Source organism: Silene latifolia, chromosome Y, assembly GCF_048544455.1.
Source record: "Silene latifolia isolate original U9 population chromosome Y, ASM4854445v1, whole genome shotgun sequence".
Classification (NCBI taxonomy): Eukaryota; Viridiplantae; Streptophyta; class Magnoliopsida; order Caryophyllales; family Caryophyllaceae; genus Silene; species Silene latifolia.
This window is the reverse complement of record NC_133538.1, coordinates 424620821-424637322: the sequence shown is the minus strand read 5'-3', so window position 1 is coordinate 424637322 and position 16502 is coordinate 424620821. Positions and strand designations below refer to the sequence as shown.

Here is a 16502-nt window from a genome sequence, read left to right as displayed (position 1 = left end):
AAAATACAAAAAACTTGTCTTTATTTTTCAATAAAACTTATTTGAAAAACCAAAAATATGTTCTTTCCTTTTCAATTTCCGACTCCACTATGTACGTTGTGGACAATGTCTGAAATAAGTGTGGGGATCAGAATATAAATTCCTAAAAAGCCATAAAAATTTAAATTTTTGCAAAATGATAAGAATTTGAAAATTTTCAAAATCCAAAAATATGTTCTTTACTTTAACTAGTGTAGAATTGTATATACTTGTGTGTTTCTTACTCTTTTCATATAAGGACTAGACCGCATTCGAGACATCTTTAAGGGATATATGAAGACCGCATGGTATGATCGTTCTAATCTCTTTTTTTCCTACACCTTATGTTAGTGACAATGTGGTGAGATTTTGATGACGTAGTTTTTATCGATGTGATGTTAGGAGTCTGCATTAGATTAATTATCATATATTTGGTAGAAGCATATGCATTAGACTTGTATATATGTAGGTTGCATCATGACATGTAGTTGCATTTTTGGAAAAAAATTTGTAAAATGCCTGATTGGGAAGCTTGACAAGTGTATATAGGCCATTATAGATACTTTTTCTCTATAAGACTTTGTACACTAGAATAGATTCAAGACACCCTTTTTAGTGTCTTACTAGTATCTTTTGACCCATGCACTAAGGCCTAGTCAAGAGTTCCTTGTGATGTGATAATTCCTTGTCTACCCTTTATTCCAAGGTGACCTTTGAAACCATGCAACCGTTCTTCCAACTTATCTCATCTATCATTTTGTTAACCAAAGGGAATGGGCATATATAATCGTCAATTAAGTTCAAATGCCAAATAAAAGACATAAAAATTGCAAATTTTGTCAAGTATCTTGTCTTAGTCATAGGAGTGCAAATGGAACTTATATGCTCTTATAAAGTAGCCTTATTACATATGAGGTCTCTCTCAATGTCATTTAGGTGAGGATTTACATTTTGTTGATCTCCACCGCATTCCTTTGCCAAAAGAACAATTGACAAAGTATTCAATGCCAATCATCAAAAATGGTAAGAAATGTTCATAATGTCAAAAGTTACAAAAATTGGGGGGGGGGGGGGGGGGGACAAATGTGAAACTCATACATCTTGAATATATTAACTTTTTGATGGTGCTATCTTATTTTGCATGGTGAAGAGAGAACGACCCTTCCTTTTGTCCAGGAAAGGGGGAATTCTGCAATCCTACAGTGTCTTCTAACACCATAGAGACCTTGCTCTTGACGAAAGAATTTAGTAATTGTGGATAAAAGTAGCCTAGTTTGACACTATTAGGAGGTGATTTGTTTCTATCATCTTGAACTTAGTAGTTTGTAGAACTAGTATCTATAATGGAGTGTGTACCCTTATATCGCTTCCCTTTTAGTTGATGAAAGTGGTGATTTTTGTGCAGATGCATCCTTTCTCTTATTTATGTGCTAAATGTAGGATGCATCCCTATTTTGGCAAGCTCCACCTTGCCTTGCAAAAAAAGGCATTCTACCTCATAGATGTCTTGCTGTGAGTTAAAGGGGCAGAGTGAGACTCATACATCTCGAATCTCTATACTTATTGATGGTGCTTGATACCTATCGATGTGAGTATCAAAAATAATATTTATAATTTTTCAAACTACAACTAGCAAGTGGTAGTAAGGGTCGAACCACAGGGAGGCGATGCAATTATTAGTTGTCTAATTTTAAGTCTAAAAGTAACAAATGTGGGGGTTTGATTTGATTTGGTCTATAGCTAAAGGCAATAAAAGAAAGATGAACTAAACTAATAGATGAAAACAGATATTAAAAGGGTGCTAAGATGGTCGGTTCACTATAGTTTCGGCGGCAATGTACTAGGTAGGTCTAAAACAATCATGTGAGACGGGAAAATAAGAGGTCCTCTAGGTCCACTCTCACAGGTAGCATCTTTCGATCTCGCTACAGGTCCCTAATATCACTAATACTAACTTTCGTCTGGAAAAGTGACTAAAAAGGCTAAACTAACTTATCTTTCGATCTCGTTAATCCAGTCGTCTTAATTAGGTAGGCTATCTCCCTTCCCTAACTTTCGATCTTTATTGGGTCGGTCAAATCCTAAACATTCAACTAGTCGCGTGCACTCGATTCGTCAAACATAGAAATTAAATTAATTAAAACGAAGGTAATCTCACGAGGCCGGTCGATTGACTAGGAAGCCCAGTCGATCGACCATGGCGCGCTCTAGGTCGTCCTATTCTAATGCCGCCTACGCTACAGATTCCCTACATCCTAGCACAGGGGGGGTTTAGCTACTCATACTCATGATAAAAACAACAATAAACTTAACAATGAAAACATTCGAAATCATGCTTAAATTATCTAAACAAGCGATTAACATAAAGCGATAAATTGGTTTCGGGAGATCTAACCTAGCAATCCTAAACTACGAATGAAAGCAACAAATTGAATAATAAAACAGAAGAATACCGCGCAAAGGAATTGTAAAGGGAAGATCAGAACCGAATGCAAAACAGAAACTTTATTAAAGAACGAACTAAACTATGAATGTTGAACTGTATCTTCGAACTGAATGATGAAAACTTGATAGAAAACTAGATGATTATTATGAATGCTAAAGCTACGTTATATAGGAATACAACGTAGTTCTTATTCCAAAACCTAATGTACAATGGGCTTCTCAATTCTCGATCTTCTTATTCACGTCAGAATTAGCGGCTTGGTCGATCGACCATGGAAGGCGATCGATCGATCGCTCATTTGAAACAAATAGCTACGAACTCGTGGGTTGGTCGATCGACTAAAAAGCGTGTCGATTGATCAAGTAGCTGATACTTGACTTCTAACTTCTCGTGGATTTGTCTTTCGGGCCTCGAAATGCGCACCAAGCTCGTTCCTTGAGTAAATACTTCATGTCAAATGCAATGCAATGTTCTTGGGGACGGATTTGGCTTCATATCTACTCATTTCCGCATAAATCTGCAATATTACATAAAAATACGAAAGTAGATGAAATGGGGCAAATAGTAGCATAAACTACACAAATGAGCTCTGAAATGCGTGTGAAATGAGGTGAAAAACATCATATATTGGACACGCATCAAACTTCCCCAAACCAAACCCTTGCTTGTCCCCAAGCAAGAACTAGACTCGATCTTAGGACCTAATGGAACGAGTTCAATCTCAGAGCGAAATGCAAACTGAAAAGCCTAAACCAATTTAATGCAATAACTAACAATCAATTAGCAATATGAATCATGCAAACGAGTTATGTAGTCGTTAAAAACTGTTGAACTGTCAACTATAGAGGCTTATCAATTCGGACTCTCACAGGTCGCTCAAATCACTCAATAAATACAGGTGAATATATGTAAAAGATAGAAAGAATTCATTTTGTAGTGACTCTCACCTAACTACGACCTATAAGAACATGCCTGCAGTCTAATATGAAAATGATCTCTACAACCGTACATATGCATTCCAACCAAACAAATGATCATGACACATGCCGAGGTAAATATGGATGTGTGAGGTAATAGGTAAGAAGAGGCAAAACAATTATGGGAATGTGGAGGTATAGATGATCAAGCTGGTACCTAAACAAAACCATGAACAACATCCAACTTCTTGCTCAAAATAAACAATAAAACGGGTGCTAATTATCAAGCACAAATCTCACAATCTCCATAATAATCAATCAACTCCCCATAAGATACAAATGCAACATGGGAGCAAAAATCGCCATTAAATAAAGACTTTGAATTATGCGAATTGATTTCTTTTTTTCTTCTCGGGCCTCGGTCAATCGACCAATGAGACCAGTCGATTGACCGCCCTCTACAGCACAGGACGCATCTCTTTTTTTTTTCTTTCTTTTTCGAATCATTTTTTTTCTTTTTTTTTTCCTTTCTTTCCTTCCTTTTTCATCTTCCCATTAACATCTCAAAAGATCATATGCCACCAAAAACAAAGTAACAATCCCAAGAACATAAAATACTAGCGTGACAAGGGTAGGCTAAGTGTAGGATGTAGTTAACGGGACAAAAAGGTTATTTTTGGCAGTGTGGAGCTTATATTATGGGCAAAAAGAATAAAGGAAACGTCTTCCACATGTGTCAACAAACCACAGACCGAATGCATACAGGTATTAAGCAGATTAAGTTCATATTTATGCATATTAATATAACATGTCTTATAAGGAGTACTACTCACATCCTAGATAAACTGGTCATGAATGTCACCGGCTGTAGGCTCTAAAACACAGAATATGGTGTAGTTTGCCAAAAATCTAAGTCAAGTCTCAAGTTCAGCAAGAAATTTAATGAAAACTCGTAGATTATGCATATATGATTCTACTAATAACATGTCAATTTAGCACGGCTCAGGCATAAACAGATGAAAATGCAATCTCATCATTGAAATACTACCGTTCCGACTCGACCTATATGCTAAAATAAACGTGCATTTTTTTTTTTGAATTTTTGAAAATTTTCAATTTTTTTGAATTTTTGTATATATAGGAAATAAATTAACAAATGCAAACTGAAGTGCAATAAAGGTGAAACAGAAATGCAATAAAACATATGAATGCAACGCAAAAGCCTTCCCCAAACCAAATCACACAATGTCCCCATTGTGCAAAATCATGTATATAAACTAAAAGGAAAACGGGAATTTGCGAAAATTAACTACATAAGTGTAATACTCCGTATTTTTATATCGCTAATTGAGTCGAGTTAATTGTTTAGTCGTATTGATATCGTAAGATCGAGTTATTCGTAAACTTGTTAAGACGGGTTTAACTGAACGAAGTCACGTTAACTAATTCTTTTACTACACTTACCCATTTACCCGTTGACCCAGGCCCGTTTACCCATGACCCAATTAACCAATTAACCTAAGTTTAACCTAATTCTACCCTAACACTACAAAACCCCACTCCCTCACCCGCCTATCTCATTTCAGCGGCACATTTCCCAACCAACACACAAATCGAGAGAGGGAGAGTGAGTGTGGGTGTTGACAGAGCAGCAAGGAAGGCCTTAGGGTGGTTGTCGACGTCCATAGCTAACCCTGGTGGCTGTTGAGGTGCCGGAAAAAGGTATGAGTGCAACCTTCTCTTTTGTTTTCGTTTTCTGTCGGGTTTTGTTTGTTGTGACGTGACTCAGGGAGGTGATGTTGGTGGTTGGTGTCGGGGATATGGTATTGGGTGGTTTGTGTCGTCCCTATTGGTGGCGGTTAGGTAGGATCTTGGCGGCAGAATTGGCGGCGAGAGGTGTTATTGACAGGGTAGATCAAACGGGTGTTAGCAGGGGTTTTCAGGTGGGTTTTAGATGTTTAGGTTACGGTGGCACCACCATGGACTCGGGGGAGGTCGAAATGGTGGTGTCACGGCGTCTGAGTGCGTGGTCTGACGGTGAGAAGGGCTGTGGTGGTTTGGTAGGGGTTAGGTGATGGCTGCGGTGGTTGTGAGTCGAGGACAGGGGGTGTTTGGTGAGGCACGGTGATGAACCAGGCCAAATGACGGCCCTGGTTCGACTCGCCGGCGGCAGTCGACCAGGTTGGGGTCGGTTGTTGGTGGTGGGGTCGAAGAGGGGAGCAGGCCTGGTGGTGTTCGTGGTGGTTTTAGGCGGCGCTTGAGGGGTGTGGGAGAGAGTGAAGGTGCGGGTTGTAGGAGGCGGGTTGATAGGTTTAGTTAATGTTGTTTCGATCCTTTTAATCGTATAACTTGTTTTATCTTCGTACTCTTATTTAGCTAATTAATTCCCGAGTTATTTAAATGTTTAGAGACGGGTTTGAGTCGGGTTGGTAAAATAGAAAAGCTGTTAGATCAGGAAAGTTTCCATTTAAGGAAACTTTCCATTTTAAGAAGTTTCTATTTTTAGTAACTTTCTATTTTGGGAACGGGAATGGTTTAAGTAATTGTTTATCATTTATTTATCTTTCAGAGGGCGAATTTGTTGTGGAATATTACTGAGCACCCGACTTTTGACTCAAAGATCGAGGTAGGGAATACACTGATTGAATTCTTACGATTATAAAGAGTTGGCATGTTTGGTGATTAAATGACTTATCTGATTACCTTAATTATCTTGTTGAGTATTATTGTTTCATACGTTTCATACATTGCATTTGCATCGGAGTTGGAGTTGGAGGAGACGAGATTATTGTGATTAAGGCCCAGGCGGGTTCTGCAGGACTTGCCCTGGTGTCCTCAGCTGCGAGCTGGCAGATCGACTACGGTCGATAGATAGTCTACCGGGGATCGGTATGGCTGGGCGTTCCGGGGATGTGTGTGATGGAGTTGAATGGAGGATCATAGCATTGCATTCTTTATTATATCGTATTACCTACTCAACCTCGCGGTTGACCCTGTGTATTCGTGTATGCCGTGATGATCCTTTTAATGGGAGCAGATTGACGAGTTGTTGAGACATTGGGAGTTGGCGGGGGAGAGAGCATGGATCACCCGACTTAGAGCTAGCCCACTTTTGTTTTGTTTAGTTATCAGACTTTATTTTCAGTTTGAGACATGTTTTATTCCCGTTGTAAACATTATAAACTTTTAATTTAAAGTACTGTTTATCTTTCTCTTTGTTATCTACTGCCTCGGGTTTCCGAGATGGTAACACCCTTCTTTATCTGAGGAGTCCTAGTTCAGGCCCTTAGATAAATGGGGGTGTTACAATAAGACATGAAGTAAGAACTCGGAAACTCACAAGACTTTAAACGCAACAAAAGGTAACCTCCCCAAACCAGCGTGAGCTAGGAGGTTTTAGTAGCCAGCAGTGCTACCAATAAATACCTGAAAAGACAAACAATACCATGCGTAAATCCGAGAAAACAATTAATGAAGCGGTAATTATGTGTAAAATAGAGAAACGGAAGAAAACAGAAACTAAGCGGAGAATAAAGTGGAGAAAAGACTCCCTCAACTCCGCAAATCGACCAAACACAGCAGGAGAGTGATCGAAAATAGGTACAGCAGCGTTGGGTGGTCGATCGACCACATCACCCAGTCGATCGACCAAGGTGACACGAACAGAGCTTCAGAATCGTAGCGATCGATCGATCGACCAAATAGGCGATCGATCGATCGAAAATCTCTTGTAAGTTATGATTTCTTCGAATTAGCTCGATAACTTGAGCTAATATGGTCTATAGAACTGCAAACACACATAATAATGCGCCCAAAGTTGCGCAAAACCCAAAGTAACGGTATAAAGTGTATAAAATCCTAAGCAAACTTATTAAAATGTGAAGTCTCGCGCAACCAAAAGCAATAAAAAGAGTTTAATGAAAACAATAAAATGTTTGTAACGTCTTTGATAAACTAATAGTTGATCAAGAACGGCCACGGAATGGCCCACTTAGTCGGCTTCTGGCTACAAGAAGTAGCCTCTACAGTGCTCATCTCCTCAGCTGCACTCTTCTCAACTCCAACATCCGCTAAACTCAACGGATCAACATGTCGGACATCTTCCCACTCAATGACCTCCTCAAGCTCGTCAGAATCCAAATCGGACTTCGTCACTTTGACTGGCTCATCCTCAGGCTCCTCATCAGTGCCATAGCTAAGGCATCCTAGACCACCTCTTTGAACGATTGGCTCCTTCACAGCAGGAGCAACATGTAGCTCTTCCTTCCCCAAACCAGCTCCTGCAATATTCAAAACAGAAGAATCTTCCTCCAATTTGCTCCCAGTCTGGGGCGGAGGTGTCACAACAGGAATAGGAACAGAGATAGGCATATCAGGAAGTATAAAATAAGATTTCTTCTCAGAAACCGTATTACAAGTGATTGGCCACATGGGGTCTTTCTTCTTAGCGGTCTAAGCAAAGACAATGGAGTGTTTCCCTACTTTGAAGGTCAAAGTCCAGAAGCCAACATCAATAACTGCACCAGCAGTGTGCAGAAATGGTCTACCTAGTATGTTAGGTATGTGGGCATCTTCAGGCATATCTAGCACAACGAAGTCAACAGGGAAGAAAAACTTCCCTATTTGCACAGGAATGTCCTCTAAGACTCCTATAGGCTGGACCGCAGAACGATCAGCCATCTGTACGATCATGTTGGTAACTGCAAACCTAGTCAATTTCAGTTTTCTAGCAAGACTCAAGGGCATTACACTAATACTGGCTCCTAGGTCACACAAGGCCTTCTCAAAAGGAAAGGTGACAATATTACATGGAACGGAAAAGCTACCTGGGTCTTGTAGCTTATGGGGTGCAGTATGGGTCAAATAAGAACATGACTCCTCAGTTAGTGCGAAAGTATGCACAGTTTCAAGTGACTTCTTCTTAGACAAAAGTTGCTTCATAAATTTCATGTAAGCAGGCACTTGATTAACCAATTCAAGGAAAGGAACTTGTACGTTTAAGCTACAAATAACATTTTCAAATTTATTAAACGATACCTGTTCCTTCGTCGGCACCAATCTCTCTGGATAGGGGGCTGTAAGAAGAAACTTGGCCCTCTCCTCTAAATCTCTCATGCCAGCGTCAGTGGATTTAGGCTGAAAATCCACGACCTTCTCCTTGTTGTAGCTTGACCCCTCTTCAGACCGTCTCAAAAATGATCCATTAATCGTCATCAGGTCATATTTCGGAACCGAAATTGACCCATCAGCATTCGGTTCTTGCCTCAATATTTTCGGAGTAGTCGTACCCCGAAACAAGTGGTCCCTCAAGTTGTCTGGCATTGGAGGACGAAAAGACTCACCATCAGCAGCGTTGTCGGTCGATCGACCATGTAGGTCGATCGATCGATCGACATCTGAGACCGAAGCTCTTTCGCATCTCGGGGGATCTGGTCAATCGACGGGTATATCAGTCGATCGACCGATATACCTGGTAATCGTCTTTTTCTTTCCACTGTTCGTTCCAGCTTTCTTCTTACTCGGTTCCGCCTCATCTTTTTCAGTGACATCCTCAACCATAGCGGGTCCATCAAGGGTAGACCCACTCCTCAAATTAATGGCATTAAGGGTCTCCTTTTAGTCCGTTTGCGTCGGTAAATGTCCCAGAGCTCGAGTTGTATTCTTGCTTGCTAATTGAGCAATTTGGCTCTCTAACATCTTCATCCCGGCCTCTCTAGCTTGAGACTCTTTCAGCAACAAGTTTTTCAATTCGGCAAATTCGGAGCCTTGAGACTACTGCTGCTGCTGTAGAACATATGGAGGCTTTTGGAACTGTTGTTGCTTATGAGGGGGCACATAATTCTGCTGCTGTGGAGGTTGAGTCGGGTTCAAGACATTTTGGCTACTCCACCTCAAGTTCGGATGGACATTCGGCTCATAATAAGTGTTCGTCTGCCTATAATGTTGAAAGGCAGCACAAGACTCAAAGGGATTAGGACAATTGTCTGAAACATGTCCCTCAGCTCCACATCTTTTGCAGACGAAAGGACCGTCTGAAATAGCATTCACGTGATAGATCCCTCCTTTTGAAGCTCCTCCCAACTCGTACTTATCAAACCTTGCCATGAGAGCCTCTAGTGCAGCTACAGAGGGGGATTCAGCACTCCTCCTTTGATTTCCCCTGGAATTCCCATACTCAGCTTTATGGGTGGCCAAATCATCAATAATTTTCCACCCCTTAGTCTCTCCAACATTCTCCTGGAATCTCCCACTAGCTGCAGCATCCAGGATAGCTCTCTGATCGTCATAGAGCCCATTATAAAACTGATTACATAGGCTCCATTTCTCAAACCCATGGTGCGGAATGGTTCGCACCAACTTCTTGAAACGGACCCATGCCTCATGAAAATTCTCATCAGGACCCTGTTTAAAGCTCGTGATCTGAGCTCTAATGGCATTAGTCTTCGAGGCAGAGAAATACTTCTTGTAGAATGCTAGGGCCAAGGAATTACAGTCAGTGATCCCATTAGCAGCTCGATCCAGGTCTCTGTACCACTCCCTTGCAGCATCACGAAGAGAGAATATAAACATAGTTTCCTTCACCTGGTCCTGGGTCACACCGGTTGGTGGGGGTATGGAACAGCAATAATCTATGAATGTCTCCATGTGCTTGGCTGCATCTTCATTTGCAGCTCCCCCGAATTGGTTTCTCTCAACTAAGTTAATATAAGAAGGCTTCGGCTCGAATTTTCTGTCCTCCCCGGGTAATGCAAATCCTTTGTAAAGATTCGCAACTGTCGGCTCCGAATGACTGGCTATACTTGCTTCTTCGGCCATGACTGGAAAATCTGGAGATGTGACGGTCTCAGCTGAAGAAGTGGAAACAGGAGATGAATGTGGATCTTCCTCAAATAGCTCGTTCTCGTAGTAACTAGACAGAGTACTCAGCTTTTCCTCTATCGGCAATACTCTAGATGATCGTCTCAACTCACGCAAAGTCTTCTCAATCTCGGAATTGAACGGTAGTAATTCACCACCCTGTGACCTGCGCATAAGAAGAAACTACAAGAAGAATATGAGAGGATTTTAAGGAACAGATATCCCTTAAACTGAAAGAAAGACTAAAAAATAAAAACAACTAAAAATTTTAAACAATGCCTCCCCGGCAACGGCGCCAAAATTTGATACCTGTCGATGTGAGTATCAAAAATAATATTTATAATTTTCCAAACTACAACTAGCAAGTGGTAGTCAGGGACGAACCACAGGGAGACGATGCAATTATTAGTTGTCTAATTTTAAGTCTAAAAGTAACAAATGTGGGGGTTTGATTTGATTTGGTCTATAGCTAAAGGCAATAAAAGAAAGATGAAGTAAACTAATAGATGAAAACAGATATTAAAAAGGTGCTAAGATGGTCGGTTCACTATAGTTTCGGTGGCAGTGTACTAGGTAGGTCTAAAACAAACAGGTGAGATGGGAAAATAAGAGGTCCTCTCGGTCCACTCTCACAGGTAGCATCTTTCGATCTCGCTACAGGTCCCTAATATCACTAATACTAACTTTCGTCCTGAAAAGTGACTAAAAAGGCTAAACTAACTTATCTTTCGATCTCGTTAATCTAGTCGTCTTAATTAGGTAGGCTATCTCCCTTCCCTATCTTTCGATCTTTATTGGGTCGCTCAAATCCTAAACATTCAACTAGTCGCGTGCACTCGATTCGTCAAACATAGAAATTAAATTAATTAAAACGAAGGTAATCTCACGAGGCCGGTCGATCGACCAGGAAACCCAGTCGATCGACCATGGCGCGCTCTAGGTCGTCCTATTCTAATGCCGCCTACGCTACAGATTCCCTACATCCTAGCACAGGGGAGGTTTAGCTACTCATACTCATGATAAAAACAGAAATAAACTTAAAAATTAAAACATTCGAAATCATGGTTAAATTATCTAAACAAGCGATTAACATAAAGCGATAAATTGGTTTCGGGAGATCTAACCTAGCAATCCTATACTACGAATGAAAGCAACAAATTTAATAATAAAACAGAAGAATACCGTGTAAAGGAATTGTAAAGGGAAGATCAGAACCGAATGCAAAACAGAAACTTTATTAAAGAACGAACTATACTGTGAATGTTGAATTGTATCTTCGAACTGAATGATGAAAACTTGATAGAAAACTAGATGATTATTCTGAATGCTAAAGCTACGTTATATACGAATACAACGTAGTTCTTATTCCAAAACCTAATGTACAATGGGCTTCTTAATTCTCGATCTTCTTATTCACGTCAGAATTAGCGGCTTGGTCGATCGACCATGCAAAGCGATTGATCGATGCTCGCCATTTGAAAGTAGCTACTGGAACTCGTGGGTTGGTCGATCGACTAAGGGCAGCGGTCGATCGACTGAAGTAGCTGATACTTGACTTCTAACTTCTCGTGGATTTGTCTTTCGGGCCTCAAAATGCGCACCAAGCTCGTTCCTTGAGTAAATAATTAATGTCAAATGCAATGCAATGTTCTTTGGGGACGGATTTGGCTCAATATCTACTCATTTCCGCATAAATCTGCAATATTACATAAAAATACGAAAGTAGACGAAATGGGGCAAATAGTAGCATAAACTACACAAATGAGCTCTGAAATGCGTGTGAAATGAGGTGCAAAACATCATATATTGGACACGCATCAGTGCTATCTTATTTTGCATGGTGGAGAGGGGACGACCCTTCCTTTTTTTTAGGAAAAGGGGGAATTCCGCAATCCTACAGTGTCTTCTAATACTATAGGGACCTTGCTCTTGACGAAAGCATTTAGTAATTGTGGATAAAAGTAGCCTAGTTTGACACTACTAGAAGGTGATTTGTTTCCATCTTCTTGAACTTAGTAGTTTGTAGAACTAGTATCTATAATGGAGTGTGTACCCTATATTATTTTCCTTTTAGTTGATTTCCGCCACTTAGATGAGAAAAGTGGTAATTCTTTTGTAGATGCATCCTTTGTCTTATTTATGTGGTTAATATAGGATGCATCTCCATTTTGGCAACCCCCACCTTGCCTTGCAAAAAAGGCATTCTACCTCATGGATGTCTTATTGTGAGTTAAAGGGGCGGAGTGAGACTCATACATCTTGAATCTCTTTACTTATTGATGGTGTTATCTTATTTTGCATGGTGGAGAGGGGACGACCCTTCCTTTTGTCTAGGAAAAGGGGGAATTTCGCAATCCTACAGTGTCTTCTAATACCATAGGGACCTTGCTCTTGACGAAAGCGTTTAGTAATTGTGGATAAAAGTAGCCTAGTTTGACACTACAAGGAGGTGATTTGTTTCTATCTTCTTGAACTTAGTAGTTTGTAAAACTAGTATCTATAATGGAGTGTGTATCCTTATATTGCTTCCCTTTTAGTTGATTTTCGCCACTTAGATGAGGAAAGTGGTAATTCTTTTGTATATGCATCCTTTGTCTTATTTATGTGCTTAATATAAGATGCATCGTCATTTTGGCAATCCCACACCTTGCCTTGCAAAAAAGGCATTCTACCTAATGGATGTCTTATTGTGAGTTAAAGGGGCGGAGTGAGACTTATACATCTTGAATCTCTTTACTTATTGATGGTGCTATCTTATTTTGTATGGTGGAGAGGGGACGACCCTTCCTTTTGTCTAGGAAAATGGGGAATTCCGCAATCCTACAGTGTCTTCTAATACCATAGGGACCTTGCTCTTGACGAAAGGATTTAGTAATTGTGGATAAAATTAGCCTAGTTTGACACTACAAGGAGGTGATTTGTTTCTATCTTCTTGAACTTAGTAGTTTGTAGAACTAGTATCTATAATGAAGTGTGTACCCTTATATTGCTTCCCTTTTAGTTTATTTTCACCACTTAGATGAGGAAAGTGGTGATTCTTTTATAGATGCATCATTTGTCTTATTTATGTGCTTATTGTAGGATGCATCGCTATTTTGACAAGCCCCACCTTGCCTTATAAAAAAGGCATTCTACCTCATGGATGTCTTGTTGTGAGTTTAAGGGGCGGAGTGAGAACCACTAATTGTCTCTTATCTGATATGCTATTAGTCTTAGTTTAGTTAAAGGTCTTGGTTTTGATCACCTCTTTACTTGGGACGAGTGAAGGTTCGGTTTGGGGATATTTGATGTAATCATAAAAAGCGCACTTTTAACCACTAATTGGACCTCGTTTCGTATGCTTTCTTTCCCTTATTAGGATCATTTCGGAATCTTTTGCTTCATATTTGCTTTTCTATTGGATTTTAGCTCTTTTGTAGAAAAGGAAGAAAAATCGGCGGAAATCATGCATAAACAGCGCATTTAGGATCCTAATTGACGGTACTAATGACCAAGCATGATGCGGAGACGGAAACCAAAGACTCATATCAAGTCTTACAGGCAAATTCGACCAAGTCCACCGCTACCTAGAAGGATCCCCATGAATACTGGGGCAGAAAAAGAAGAAGAAGGTCAAAACAGCCGAATCCGGGTGGGCTGTTAAAGGGACTCGAGCGGATTCTGGCCATCCAGGCGGATTCCACGGTAGGGACCAACAGGAGCAAAGACCAATCCCGACGGCTCCCTCAGAAGACTACCCCTCATTCCCCATTAGGGAGGATATACTTTATTAGAGGGTTAATTAGGAATTATTTACCTTAATTACATTTAATTACTTTAATTTTTCCTTAATTGTTCTTTAATCTTTCCACATTAGAAGTAGTCTTATTATTGAAGAACTCTTGGGTTGTATTTGAGGAAGGTGACAATTCTTCATTAATCAAAGGGTTTCTTCTTTATTTCCTTCATTATTATTGTTCATCTCCTTGTGTTGGTACAATTCTTCACTCGTTTACTTAATTACTTGTTAATCCTTGTCAATTACTTTACTTTGTTCATCATGTTTCCTCTTGCTTTGATGTTTAACACCATTAATTGCATGATCTCCATGATGATGAGTGAGTAATCCTCTAGTTAGGGTTAATGGGGGATTAAGGGATGATTAAGGGGTAGATCCATCTTTCAAAGAGTTTATTTGGTTGATTAAATTGTGTTATTGTAGTTCTAGCTTTAGTGCACATGTTATGTTTGATGAAACGCATGATTGATGACCTTGCATGATTCTCTACCTATTCAAAAACCCTTGTAAGATATAAACCAACTCGAGAATTGTTAGACCATGCACTAAGACTAGAAGGGAGATCGGGTGTACGCCAGAACCTAACCCAACTCAACCTATGGGACGTATGACAAAAAATTTCGGCCCAATTCTACCATAACTTTGACCAAATAACCAAACTCATTCCTTTGGATCTATTACTTGATTACCCCTATGATCCCATGACACTCTAGTGTCTTTAATCAATTGTTTACACTTCTATTTACATACTTGCTTTGCTTTCTTTTATTTACAGTTGTTTGCTAGTGGTTGTTAGTTGATCTTTTACTTTACCAATCATTTTTGACACCCCTTGTTACTACCTTAAACACTCCGTAAATTACATAACACAAAACTAATCCGTCCTTTAGGTTCAACCTTTATTTACTACTTGCTAAAGTTGTTTGTTGAGATATAAATATTGTTTTGATAAGTTTTTAACGACGAAGCTCTATCAGGGGTTGTGATTGGTATACTTGTTGATTGAAGAAAGGTGTTTGAAAACCTTGTTATTGTTGGTTTTGGTTCGTTAGAGGTGGTGGTACATAAGTTTGTTGTGGTTGTGGGTTTTGGACATTTTGGCTCTTGTATGAGAAGTTTGGATGGAATTTGGTGTTCTCATTATAGAAGTTGGAATATGGAGTTCCACTTCTAAAAGCTTGGAATGCATTCACTTGTTCATTTTTTCTACCACATTCACTTTGGATATGGCCAAATGTACCACAACTGAAGAGTCGAGCACGGGAGAACCTAAGACGGGGAGGAGGGGTGAATTAGGTGTCCATTTAAAAATTTAAGCTTAATGAAAGCTTTTCTTAAAACTCTTAAACACTTTTTACTACACATTGATAAAATGAAAGGTTAATACTTAGAATTATAGAGTTAGAAGTATGCAATGACAATTCAGCAAGCATAAGTCACAGTGTAGTCCACAGTAGATTCTGAAATAATATCGAGAGTTAAAGTGCAGCGGAATTAATCGTAAATAGATAAAACAAATGATATTTTTAAAACTGGTTCAGTCACTACTCCGCGACCTATGTCGAACATTATTTTAGTAAACACCATAGATGTAAACTCATACAAACTAAGACCCCGAATACTAAAACAACTCCCCAACCTACTCCGGTTGCTATTGCTTAAAAGATACTCCGCTTCCAAGTCTCTTGCTTAAAGCTACTCCGCAATAAGACTCTTGCTTTGGGCTACTCCGCCGAAAGACTTCATGCTCAAAAGCTACTCCGCTTCGAAGACTTCGTTGCTTAAGATAACTCTATCCTAAGACGTTGTTTTGGTTCTACTCGGTTGTTACAAGACACACGAATCTCAATGTTGTTCACAATATGAACGTGGAGATAACGTTTACGTTCTTAACACGAGATCATCGAACAAGATTTAACTGACTAAGTGCAACACAACCTACTCATTAAAAGACTCAAAGAAAAAACAAACTTGCAAAATGTGTGATACCGGGCAGTCGTATACCTATCAAAAATAACCAACTGGCTCTAACTAATATAGCTAGGGAAGTCGGGTCGATCTCCACAGGGAGGCAAAAATGAGATTTATCTGTTTTAAATTAGTCTATGAGTAACGGGGGTTGATTGATTGTAATTAATCTAAAACTAATCTAAAGCAAAGAGAGAAAGAGTACGAGAAAATAAGAGCAGAGTAATAAGAGAGAAAATATGCTAGGAATCGGTCTACCGTGGCAACTACACTATTGGGTCAACTGAGTCGATTAAATTATTGATAAGAAGAGCGAGGTCGTCACCTTTCGTTCCTTAAACCTACTATTATACCCTTTTGGTCTCTAATCTCCCTAGGGTCTCCCTAATTTAGCTTTCGCCCTAGTTAGGTATCACCTATTGTAATTAAGCAAGCCTTCCCTTCCAATCTTTCGATCTAGGTCGGGGGTAACTAATTAATCGGTCTCCTTCATGCATTCATTCAACCTAATCACAAT

General features: G+C 39.7%; 1 non-coding gene across 1 annotated transcript; it reads left to right on the top strand.

Moving 5' to 3' along the window:
* Positions 1-9709: 9709 nt before the first annotated feature.
* On the top strand, positions 9710-9816 carry LOC141636156 (small nucleolar RNA R71). Its single transcript, XR_012540788.1, has one exon. It is a non-coding gene; the product is annotated as a small nucleolar RNA R71 (small nucleolar RNA).
* The last annotated feature ends 6686 nt before the right edge of the window (positions 9817-16502 follow it).